The sequence below is a fragment of the Nelumbo nucifera genome, chromosome 2 (assembly GCF_055504915.1).
Source record: "Nelumbo nucifera cultivar China Antique chromosome 2, China Antique-T2T, whole genome shotgun sequence".
Lineage (NCBI taxonomy): Eukaryota > Viridiplantae > Streptophyta > Magnoliopsida > Proteales > Nelumbonaceae > Nelumbo > Nelumbo nucifera.
The window spans coordinates 87,754,727-87,768,241 of NC_142650.1; the positions used below are offsets into that span (position 1 = coordinate 87,754,727).

Here is a 13,515-nt window from a genome sequence, read left to right on the forward strand (position 1 = left end):
AGCGGGGGTCAAAACCTAGGTATGTTGGGACAGTCTGAGAATTCATCCCGGTGAGTGATCATTGTGACATGATCAACCCCTTTGTCGGACAAAGGTAATGATCGGGGATGCACTCTTTCTAATAGAAACCAAGACTGCCAGTAGCCGATTTCAATCGTTGAGATTTGTTTTGCAAAACATATTCTATATGAGATATAAAAGTATATATATATTATGGTTTCCAAACGTTTGCAAAAGGTTTTAATTCCCGGGATTCATGTGAGTAGAGAGTGCAGCACTGTTCCTTGCAGCCGAGGGAGATGTTCTCTCTTGTCAGACAGTGTTTGATCATTATGGGCTGAGAGGTTAAGTGTAAGACCATTGAGGGTAATACCTGATGGGCTAATCTTGCATCTGCCCACAATCCCTGGGTGTTACAAGGTGGCTTGGCCCAGGGACCACTTAGGGTAAGTGTTGGGCCCATAGAGCCCATGTGATGGGTTTCAGGGGGTGCACTGTCCATAACAGTGTATTCGGCCAGGCCTTGTAACAAAGGCTGGGCTGAACCCATGTGGCTGATGTGTATATCAATGTTTGGGTCCCACGCCATACAAGGAAGCCCAACTGGGCAGCAGTTTGGAAGGCTAAGTGAGCACATAACCTTATTGGGCCTAAAGCCCATTTCGAACTGGGCTGTTTGATCAGTTAAATAAGCGAATTCTGGGATTGGATTAGTAGATAGGATAGGGTCTTAACTCTATCCACTCAGAGAGTCCAGATCTAAATCTGGAAAACTCCTAATGAGATTAGGAGAAGGCTGATCTAATCTGCAGATAAGATAAGGGTTTACCCTTATCACTTAAAGGGAAGTCTGATCCAAATGCGATTTGGATCAGCAACTCCTAATGAGATTAGGAGCTGATCCCTTTAAAGTTATAAAAGGAGGAGGGGATGGCAGCCTTTAGAAGATATACATTCGCATCCTCTTCAGACCTGAAATCACAGAAGGAAGAATTCAGCAACCCTACGAAATTTTTTCTTGCCACCTCCTTCCTGCCGCTGCCTCATCTGCCAGTTCGATCTCCAGTTCAGTAGGAGAAATCAAGATTGGATCTTAATACCAGATCCTTGTGAAGGGACTGATAGGAAGTTGTACTCACGTGCCATCCTGCTAATTCTTGCGAATGATTAGGTTCTTGGGAAAAACACTGTTGATTCTTCTCCATCCTGCACTGCGCCATCTTCAGTGGGAGCAGTCTTTGGATCCTTCCTTGGGCGTGAACACCTTGGTTGGGAGATATTATTTCTCTGTATCAGGTATAACCCTTTCCTATTGCTTTTGTTCCGATCTGGTTCGGTTCTTGGTTCAAGATTGATCTTTGAAAAATATGTTTTTTCTAAAATAGGGAATGCGATTCCCAGTAGGATGAAGAGAAATTTTTGAAATTCGCCCTTTCTATTCTGCAAGATTCGGGCATCCATATGATGGATATCTCACCCCTTCAGTGGTATCAGAGCCAGGTTCAAGTCTTGAACCGAATTGAATCAAATCTGAACTTGCGCAAATGGGTAGCAGGCATTCTACCCGATTTCTGCAAATATAAAGTTTTTCTGGAAAATTTGTTTTCAGTTAATGGGCCATTAATCTGAAATTAAATTTTATAAATCTGTTTATTATTTAGAATTGTTCTTTATGATTTTCTTGATTTATGGTCGGTTCATACACATGGAGATCGAAATCTTGATTGGCGTAGGGAACCTGCGATTTTGCAGTTTCTCTTTTTTTTATTACATTGGTCTGTAAAATAATTTTTTTATTTTTTTTATTTTTAGACTGAATGTATAGGCATTCGATCTGATGTAATTATAATAGAAATTAGGTTTTCTATTTATTTTATTTTGGATCGAAGATGGCGGCGCAAGGAAGGAGATTTCGTAGATGGGAGAATCGCTATCTGCGATTTGCAGTTTATGAAACTGCAAACTGTGATCTAACCTCTGTTTTGCAGGATGGATTGTGCGAACAGCCCTATCTGACTGATTCTTGATTTTCTTTTTTCAGTATTTAATTTCAGATTAATTTCTTGAATTAAATCTTTAATTAAAGATCAAACCCTAAACCCATTCGAACCAGATTGGTCCAGACTGGTTGGACCGAATCTAGGGTTCAATGAAGGCTGAATGTCAGCCCTAATTCTCCCACTAATGGGCCTAAGGATTGATAATTAATTGAATGTTTAATTTGGCCCAACCTGTAAAGGCCCAATTTTAAATTGTTAAAACTGCTAAAAGCCCACTTCGTAGATAAATCTATATGGACCAAATTGATCAACCCTAATTTCGGCCCATATACCTAGATAATATTAATAGTTAATATTATGATTGGGCTTTAAAATGGGCTTTACAGATATTAATTGATTGGATCAATTCTTCCCTGCATGTGATGTATGGATGTGTGATGTGCTACGTGCATGGGCCATAAGTGCTTGGCCTATGCTGTTTCGATAGTGGCTCTTGCGCACACCATGGCTGAATGCACATCATTGCCATGGTGTCCCTAATGGTCATTGGATGACCTCCCTCAGTGGTGGGCCCCACACCTCCTGGAGAGGATATGTGCGGAACCCTAAAGGATTTGACCCACCGAAATCTGACTTTATGAAAGTCAGTGGGAGCCACTTTGGTTTGACCTAAATCAAACTAGGGCGTAATCATTTGTTCCCTGCAGCAAATATGAGTGCATGTTATAGGGAGATTCATATGATAAACTCTCTAAAGGCCTTCCATCATTAGCATGAGGATGGGTCCTTCAGTAATGAAGAAACGCACCAGAAAATGGGCTATTCATTTGCTGTTGGGCTTGTCCGAGTGTCTCATAAGATGATAGGGGCATCATAGACCGATGTGGGAGGGGCTTCACCAGAAAATGGGAACTCTCTCACGGTACCTTGGCATTCACGAATATGATGGGTGAGCACTCACTGGGCAGAAAGGTTTACTTGAAAACGGCTCTAAACCTTGTCTGATAGAGGCCAAAGGGAAAACTCATATGATGAGTGGATATGATCCTTCATAGAAAGGTGGTGGGGTTTTTGCAGCTGAAACAATTGGCTCCATGCACCCTATGTGGTTTCCCACATTTCCAGAGACAAGTCACTGTCTCCGTCACTGAGATGGGAGGGAAATCTCAGAGATGAACAAATGGGAATGGAACATAGATTAAAAGCCATATCTATGTAATGAACATGAATCAAATTAGATTGTGGACTAATATTTGCTGTTTTACCAGAAAATGGCAAACGAACAATTTGCAAAGCTTCTTGACGACAACAAGCTTAAGGGCCCGAACTATGCCGATTGGTACTATAACCTCATGCTGGTCCTAACATCTAAAAAATTGGATAAGGTAGTTAAAATTCCTACCCCAGAGCGTCCGAGCGACAGGGCTTTGAGGCCAGAAGGAAGGAGTTCCAAGATTGGGAGGATAAAAACTCCCTAGCCCGCTGCTATGTCATTACCTCTCTAGACAAGATCTGATTGAACTAGCCAAGGACATATTGGATAGTTTGAAGACAATGTACAAAGAGCAGAATCATTCTACTCGGCAGAAGGTCTTGAAACAGTTCATGACCGCTCAAATGTCCAAGGGGCAACAGGTTCACGACCATTGTCTTCGGATGATGGGTTACATCAACGAACTTGAAGCCCTTGGATCCGAGCTAGATCTTGGCACGCAAGTGGATGCCATCCTTAACTCTTTGCCTCCTTCCTTCAACCCGTTCATAATGAATTATAATATGAACAAGTTGAATGTCAACGTCCAGGAACTCAACAACATGTTGCAGAGGGCTGAGGATTTAATTAGGAAGGATGAGCCTGTGGCTATGCTTGTTGAAGCTAGCAAACTGGGCAAGAAAAAGAGGAAGGCAAAGAAACCTCAGAAGAAAGCTGCCAAACCCAAGAAGCAGAAGAAAGACAGGGCATCGGATGCGTGTCACTTCTGCAAACAGACCGGCCACTAGAAGAGGAATTGTCCTCAGTACCTGGAATCCAAGAAAGGTAATTTTGAATCTTGTTTCATAGAAACCAATTTATTGGTGACTTCTGCGTCCTGGTGTATTAACTCCGGGGCTTCAACTCATGCGTGTAACTCACTACAGGGGTTAAAGGTAAGCAGAAGGCTGAATGTAGGCGAAGTGACGCTCTACTTGGGGACTTCTATTGGCATTGCAGCTACGGCAATAGGAACCGTAGAGTTATTTTTTAGAGAAGGATCCATTGTACTTAAAGATTGTCTTTTTGTGCAAAATCTAAGAAGAAATTTGATTTCTGTCTCAAAACTGTGTGCGGATGGATATTCTGTCTTTTTCAGTAATATGATTACTATTAAAAGAAACAACAGATTCATCACATACGGGGAACTGGAGAACGGTCTCTATGTTCTACATCCTTCTCTAGAAACTAACATAACTGAAACTACGTCGGCTGATATCCCCAAGAAAAAAGTACATGATACAGTTAATCCCACGTGCTTGTGGCATTACCGACTTGGCCATATTGGTATTGGCCGAATCACAAGATTGGTAAGGGATGGTCCTTTGGATTTTCTAACTATAGAAGATCTTCCCACTTATGAGCCTTGCCTTCAGGGTAAGATGACAAAGAGGCCATTTAACGGTAAGCCTGAAAGATGTACAAGCACACTTGACCTTATACATACTGATGTATGTGGTCCCCTAAGTGTTAGGATCCATAACCAGCACATGTAATTTATTACATTTACCGATGATTATTCTCGGTATGGTTACGTGTACCTAATGAGACATAAGTTTGAATCCTTTGAAAAGTTCAAAGAGTTCAAACAAGAGGTCGAGAAACAGTTAGGGAGAGAAATTAAGGCCCTTCGATCAAATCAAGGTAGCGAGTATCTCTCTAACGAATTCAAGGACTATTTGAAGGTCAACGGGGTAGTATCACAGTTGGCTCCTCCTGCTACACCACAACTTAACGCTGTTTCAGAAAGGAGGAATAGGACCTTATTGGATATGGTCCGGTCACTTCTCATTCATTCAGAGTTACCCACATCCTTTTGGGGATACACATTAGAGACTGCGATATACGTGCTGAACCAGGTTCCAACCAAATCAGTTCCAAAGACTCCCTATGAGCTTTGGACAGGAAAGAAACCAAGTGTACGACACTTGAAGGTTTGGGGTTGTCCGGCACACGTTAAAAGAACGAGTCTAGACAAATTGGAATCCAAGACCAGCCGTTGCCTGTTTGTAGGCTACCCAAAAGGCTCTGTAGGTTACCTATTCTATGACCCAAGTGAGCAGAAGGTGTTCTGCAGTCGAAATGCACAATTCTTGGAAAGTGATTACATCCTAGACAATCATCGTCAGGAAATTGTTCTTGATGAGGAGAGCTCGGATGTAGTGGGAGGTGTCCCACAAGTTTCAGGTAGTGACCAACCTAGAAGATCTACGCGGGTGTCCAGGCCACCAATCCGTTTTGGTTATGACCAGGATAGTTACCTGGTGGAAGCCTTGACTAGTGAGGAGGATCCCGTGACTTATGCGGAAGCTATGTTGGACATAGACTCACTTAAGTGGATAGATGCCATGAGAGCTAAGATGGACTCAATGGAGACCAATGGAGTCTGAACTCTAGTTGATCTGCCCCCCGGGGTAAAAGCAATTGGTCGCAAATGGATCTAAAAGAGGAAGAGGAGCCCCAATTGTAGGGTTGAGACCTACAAAGCTCGTCTGGTGGCGAAAGGGTACACTCAGAAAGAGGGAATCGATTATGAGAAAACCTTTTCGCCTGTGGCCATGCTTAAATCCATTAGGATCTTGCTAGCTGTAGCAGCATACCATGACTACGAGATTTGGCAAATGGATGTCAAAACTGCATTCCTGAATGGAGATCTTACTGAAGATATCTATATGCAGCAGCCGCAAGGCTTCATAGATGCAGATCAAGAACACATGGTGTGTAAACTAAATAGATCCATATATGGACTTAAGCAAACTTCTAGGAGTTGGAACATCCGATTTGACTCTACTGTCAAAATGTTTGACTTTGAGAAGAATCCGGATGAGCCCTATGTTTATAGGAAGACCAGTGGGGACAAGGTTACGTTCTTGGTTCTGTATGTAGACGACATTCTACTCGTTGGGAATGATGTAGGAATGTTGACTACGGTGAAAGTGTGGCTTTCGCAGTAATTTTCCATGAAAGATCTTGGAGAAGCCTCCTATATACTGGGTCTTCGACTGTATAGAGATAGATCGAAGCGGATAATAGGATTATCCCAATCTGCTTACATTGACAAAATTGTCAAGAGATACAGCATAGAGAACTCCAAGAAGGGAAATGTTCCTTTCAGGCACGGAGTCACTCTCTCCAAGAAGATGTCTCCCAAGACCACTGAGGAGATTGTGGGCATGAAGAACGTTCCCTATGCCTCAGCCGTAGGGAGCATCATGTATGCCATGTTGTGCACTCGTCCTGACATAGCTCAGGCAATGAGTGTGGTAAGCAGATTTCAAGCCTACCCAGGGCAGGAGCATTGGACTGCTATGAAAAACATACTTAAATACCATCGAAGGATAAAAGAGTTTTGCCTGGTATTCGATGATAGTTCACTACAGATCAAGGGGTATACTGATGCCGATTTCCAATCAGATCCAGATGATAGAAAGTCTACATCTGGGTATGTTTTCACGATAGGATCGTATGTTGTTTGCTGGAAAAACAGCAAACAGGGGTCCATGGCAGACTCCACAACCAAAGCCAAATACCTAACCGCAAGTGAAGCTGCCAAGGAAGCCGTGTGGATGAAGAAGTTTGTTCACGAATTGGGAGTAGTTCCATCCAGCACATCACCCATCCCGTTGTTGTGTGACAACAATGGAGCGATTGCTCAGGCTAAGGAGCCACGAGCCCACTCGAAGTCGAAGCACATCGAGAGGAAGAACCACGTACTACGGGAGATTGTTGGTAGAGGGGACGTCCTGATTCAGAAGGTAGCATCAGTGGAGAATGTAGCAGACCCATTGACTAAGCCACTGATACAGAAAGTGTTTGAGAAACACATGGAAGGTATGGGACTTCGTCTTGTACCAGATTGGACTTAAGTGTCCAGTGGGAGTTGTTAGACAGTTGTATGCCCTTAGCTCCAATCAGAATGATGTACATTATGAATTTATTGTAAATGAATAAAGTACATATTTGATTCATGTTCCTGTGGTGTGTTTCTGTGTAATACCCTTAAACTGGACACTTGTGAGACTCGTGTTAGTTTAGAATGTTCACAATCGTTGGATAAGTCTAGGGAGATCTATCCTACCAAGGCTGACACTGGTGTGCTACCAAATGTTGGGGTGGCCTGTCTCAGCCACCAAGGTGAGACCCAAGGCACATGCACTGTAGGATTAATTGAATCTTTGAACCGGACCAGATTTCCAGTATTGCCCTAAACCTTGGAGACAGATGGGCAAAACTGGAAAGTTACACTGACCCCTAGACTCGATTATGATACTGCACTAGGTGTCGGATTGGGTTGTCTTTGATATGCCAATCAGTGAGATCCTTAGCGGATAGTCAAAACCTGGGCATGTTGGGACAGTCTGAGAATTCATGTCGGTGAGTGATCATAGTGACAGGATCAGCCCCTTTGTCGGACAAAGGTAATGATCGGGGATGCACTCTCTCTGATGGAAACCAAGACTGTCGGCAGCCGATTTCAATCATTGAAATTTGTTTTGCAAAATATATTCTATATGAGATATAAAAGTATATATATATATATGTATATATATATATATATATATATTATGGTTTCCAAACGTTTGCAAAAGGTTTTAATCCCCGGGATGCATGTGAGTAGAGAGTGCAACACTATTCCTTGCAGCCGAGGGAGAGGTCCTCTCTTGTCGGGTAGTGTTTGATCATTATGGGCTGAGAGGTTAAGTGTAAGACCATTGAGGGTAATACCTGATGGGCTAATCTTGCATCTGCCCACAGTCCCTGGGTGTTACAAGGTGGCTTGGCCCAGGGACCACTTAGGGTAAGTGTTGGATCCATAGAGCCCATGTGATGGATTTCAGGGGGTGCACTATCCATAACAGTGTATTCGGCCAGGCCTTGTAACAAAGGCTGGGCTGAACCCATGTGGCTGATGTGTAGATCAATGTTTGGGTCCCATGCCATACATGGAAGCCCAACTGGGCAGCAGTTTGGAAGGGTAAGTGAGCACATAACCTTATTGGGCCTAAAGCCCATTTCGAATTGGGCTGATTTGATCAGTTAAATAAGGGGCGAATTCTGGGATTGGATTAGCAGATAGGATAGGGTCTTAACTCTATCCACTCAGAGAGTCTAGATCTAAATCTGGAAACCTCCTAATGAGATTAGGAGAAGGCTGATCTAATCTGCAGATAAGATATGGGTTTACCCTTATCACTTAAAGGGAAGTCTGATCCAAATGTGATTTGGATCAGCAACTCCTAATGGGATTAGGAGCTGATCCCTTTAAAGTTATAAAAGGAGGAGGGGGCGACAGCCTTTAGAAGATATATAATCACATCCTCTTCAGAGCTGAAATCACAGGAGGAAGAATTCAGCAACCCTGCGAAATTCTTTCTTGTCGCCTCCTTCCTGTCGCCGCTTCACCTACCAGTTCGATCTCCAGTTCAGTAGGAGAAATCAAGATTGGATCTTGATATCAGTTCCTTGTGAAGGGACTGATAGGAAGCTGTGCTCACGTGCCATCCTACTAATTCTTCCGAAGGATTAGGTTCTTGGGAAGAACACTGTTGATTCTGCTCCATCCTGCACTGCGTCATCTTCAGTGGGAGCAGTCTTTGGATCCTTCCCTGGGTGTGAACTCCTTCGTTGGGAGATATTATTTCTCCGTATCAGGTATAACCCTCTCCTATTGCTTTTGTTCAGATCTGGTTTGGTTCTTGGTTCAACATTGATCCTTGAAAATTATGCTTTTTCTAAAATAGGGAATGTGATTCCCAGTAGGATGAAGAGAAATGTTTGAAATTCGCCCATTCTCTTTCGCAAGATTCGGGCGGTATGAGTTCATTCCTTGCATTCGGTACTACGGTCTTGCCACCTTTCTTTGGCACTACTTGCACAGGGCTCACCCATGAACTGTTTGAGATAGGATAAATGATACCAGCATCTAGCAGCTTGATGACTTCAGCCTTCACCACCTCTTTCATATTCGGGTTCAGGCGTCTTTGGAGCTGAACAGAGGGCTTGCTTCCATCTTCCATCAGAATTCTGTTCATGCATATAGATGGGTTGATGCCCTTGATATCGGCTACCTTCCTAGCCAAAGCTGTCTTGTGTTCACGTAACACCCTCAATAGTTTTTCTTTTTGCAATTGGGTCAAGGCTGCTGATATGATCACCGATTAGGCTGACGGTGCCTCTAAGAAAGCATACTCCAAATGCGGTGGGAGATGGTTCAGCTCAAGGGTGGGTGGCTCTTGGGTTGAAGGCTTGCTTTTTGGCATTATCGGTCTGTCCAAGCTCTCCAACTTGAGGAATCCTTTCCCTTGAAACTGTGGATTGGCATTTAGGTATGCTGCCATGCTTTGAATCTCTTCATTTTCTCCCCTTGTAACTTCTCCATCTTGTATGCATAGCTCAAGGGGATCGGCCAACCTGCTAACCTGAAAGCAATCATCAACTGCATAATCAATAATATCAATCATGTAACAAGAATCATCACTAGAAGGTGCATGTTTCATAGCATCAGACATTTTAAAAATTATTTCCTCATCTTGAATCCTAAGGTTGATTTGCCCTTGTTAGACATCAATTATTGCCTTCCCTGTAGCTAGGAAAGGTCTCCCTAGGATAAGAGGGACATCAACATCCTCTTGCATATCTAACACAATGAAATCAACTAGAAAGATGAATTTATCAACATCCTCTAGTGGGTTGGGGTTCACCCAATCCCAATTTCTTGAAAACCGAATATGGCATCAAGTTTATGCTAGCTCTTAAATCACACAATGCCTTATCAATTTTCAAACTGCCTATAGTGCAAGGGATAGTGAAACTCCCTGGATCTTTCAGTTTCTAGGGCAGCTTGTTGAGGAGGATTGCCGAGTATTCTTCATTTAGTGCATCTGTAGCCACATCTCCCAGTTTCCTTTTGTTTGCTAATATCTCTTTCAAGAACTTTGAATAATGTGGCATCTGTGCTAAAGCATCAGCAAAAGATATATTAATATGTAAAATCTTAAACACTTCAAGAAACTACCAAATTCCTTTTACAATTTGTGTTGCTTTAACCTATTTGAAAATGGTACTTGCGGCTGTTGGCTTTTCTCCTTCTTCGGATGAGCTTGCTCTTCCTCCTTTTCAGTTTCAAGGGTTGCATCCACCTTGTCTTCATCCCTTGCTTTCTTCTCCACTTCTTGCAGTTCCTTACCACTTCTTAAAGTGATAGCCTGCACTTGCTCTCTTGGATTCACTTTGGTATTGCTGGGTAGAATGCCTGGTACTCTAGCTGATATCACTTGTGCCAACTGCCCGACTTGATTCTCCAAGTTCTTGATTGATGCTTCTTGGTTCTGAAATCTTGTTTCTGCACTTGCTATGAACTTGGTCATCAGCTCCTCTAGGTTTGTTTTATTTTCTGGCTGATTGAAGTTTTGGGGGAAAGGTTTCACCACATTTTGATTTGGCCAAGACTGATTCGGGTGGTTCCTCCATCCGGGGTTAAAGGCACGAGGGTACTGAATGCCTTGCTACCTTTGCAAGTTACCAACAAAGTCTACCTGCTTGGGGGACTACACAAACTGATTTCCAACTTGACTTTCAGTGCTGATATGACCTCCCCCACACCATTCACAAGTCATAGTCTGAACATGCATGGCTGCTATCTGCATCTCATCTATCTTCTTGCTGAGTGCACTAATTTGTGCAGATAGGGCTGTATAGGTGTCTACATTGTGAAGTCCGGACTGTCTCCTAACTTGTGCTCTCTCGGAATGCCATTGGTAGTTGTTTGCAGCCATCTCCTCTATCAGTGCATGGGCAACTTCAGGGGTTTTGTTATTGATGGAACCCCCAACTGCAGCATCCATAATGGTCTTGTTGGCTTCGGTTAGCCCATTATAGAAGGTTTGGACTTGCAGCCATACGGGAAGTCCATGATGAGGGACCTTCCTTAACAACTCCTTGTAACGCTCCCATGACTCATACAATGACTCTCCATCCTGCTGAAAGAAAGTGGTGATATCATTCCTCATCTTTGCTGTCTTGGACAGAGGAAAATACTTGGAGAGGAATTGGCTAGCCATTTCATCCCATGTTGCTATAGATCCAGCCGGCAAAGAATTCAGCCAAGTCTTGGCTTTGTCCTTCAATGAGAATGGGAACAACCTGAGCCTCACCGCATCATCACTAACCCCATTGTGCTTGAATGTATCACAGATTTCCAAGAAGTTGGCGATGTGAGTGTTTAGGTCTTCATGAGCCATGCCGCAGAACTGAACTGTGTTTTGTATCATCTGAATGATGGCTGGTTTGATCTCAAAGTTGTTGGCAGCTATTGCTGGTCTTATAATGCTTGAAGCAACCCCGGTGAGGGTTGGTTTGGCATAGTCCATCATGGTTCTTGGTTCGGCCATCTCTTCAATTTCAACTCTCACTTGCCTAGAAGCTCTAAGGCGGCTGCAAAGAGTTCTTTCAATTTCGGGATCATAGGTGATGCTCTCCGTTCCACTTCTGCGTGTCATAAACTGTACAAGTCAAAGTCATAAAGAGGCTAGTATACACATATCAGAAAAGCAATCTACCAAACCAAGAAAACTGAATGCTACAAAAAAAAAAAAAAATAAAAGCAAACAAAAACAATTTGCAAGAAGAAAGAAAACTACTTATATGCTAAGGAGGCTAGTATACACATATCAGAAACATAATATACAGAATTGAAATCAGATTAACAATGGCTAATGGGTTCCTAATATTGCTATAATAAATCCCTGGCAGCGGTGCCAAAAACTTGATGCATAATTGCTTACACTTAACAAGTGCACTAGCCGCTCAAGTAGTAAAGAAAAGTATCGTTCCCATGAGGATTTATACAACAACTACTAGTAATAATTCTGCCATTTATTATCTGATAAACCAAATTCTTAACCTAATCAAAATCTGAATTCCTAACTAGCAAACTATCCCTATCCAATTCGGATCAAACAACTTTCATGCAATCAAGAAAACAAGCTGTATGTGAACACTACAGATTCGGTCCAACAATCAATTCTCAAGGTTATTCAATTGAATTGGGATTTAGCCATGGTTTGGTGAAACCCTAATGACATGAATAGCCTCTCTTAAGCGCATGCTCATTCTATCCATGAGTGATAATTCTTATATATCTATCAAGAATTTAATCCCCATGCATGCATTAAGATCAAGAATTCGAAGGGCATCATTTCAGATTTGAATGAACACCAACCGAATCATACAAGTTATCTCTAAATTGTATTAAATTTTATTCTTGATTAGCAGATCAGATTATCTAAACTCTTTCTTAAGCAATTTAGACATTCCAAGATTCAAGAACAATTTGGCCACAGCTATAGCAGATTATCTAAACTCTTTCTCAAGCAATTCAAACAGTCCAAGATTCAAGATCAATTCGGCCAAGCTATTCTAACATTTAAAACCCTAATCAAGAAACATCAAGAATGAATCCAATCAATCGAATAACCGTAGAGAAATAATTACAGATCTGAATTCTCATGAAACATTGTTCAATTACTAACAAGAAAGAGAAATTAATGGACAAGATTGCATGAAACCCTAGCTGAATTCGGTTACCACTTGCACAGAACCAAAGAAGAAGACAACCTAGAGTCTTGATTGATCTTCGATCTCCTTGAAGGGCTTCTTCTCCAATTTCGAATTCAGCAATCTTCTCTTCTCTTGAATCTTCTCTTCTCTCCTCTTCTTGCTTCTCTCTTCTCTTAATTTGCAAAAAGGGGTTCGAACCCTTTTTCTCTCTTTCTCTTCTCTTTTTATAGTTTTCTCTTCAGCCCCCTCTCTCTTCTAAAAGGTTGCCGCCTTTAGGAGCCCCTGGGGCTGCAACTTGGGCTGCAATTTGGGCCTCCCCCTTGCTGGGCTGAAAGGTCTCCCTTGGAGAGCTTCGGCTAGGCTTTCACCTTGGGTTCCCCTATAGGGTGTAGCATGGGCCTGGCTTCTTTATGGGCCAAAAGTGCCCTCCTTATTGTTCTCGACTGGGTCTGTCTTCTAGATGGCTGAATTGATTCCATCTTTACCCTTTCAACATGGTTTTATGCTATCTTCCCCCTAAGTTGTTCCACATTCTTGATTTCCTGAAATCAATCTAAATTAGGGTAAGAAACCATACAAATCATCATCAAAACCATGTATAAAACATCAAAAATTATGTATAGCTTGCGCACACATCACGGATCCCCTAGATGAGGCCGACCCCATGAAAATGGTATGAGTTGGGTCTTGCCTCCCCTAGGACAC

At 42.5% G+C, this 13,515-nt stretch overlaps 1 non-coding gene across 1 annotated transcript; it reads left to right on the forward strand.

Annotated features, from left to right (window-relative positions):
* The first annotated feature begins 11,157 nt into the window (after positions 1-11,157).
* On the forward strand, positions 11,158-11,264 carry LOC148802424 (small nucleolar RNA R71). The gene has a single exon (XR_016083228.1). It is a non-coding gene; the product is annotated as a small nucleolar RNA R71 (small nucleolar RNA).
* Positions 11,265-13,515: the final 2,251 nt, after the last annotated feature.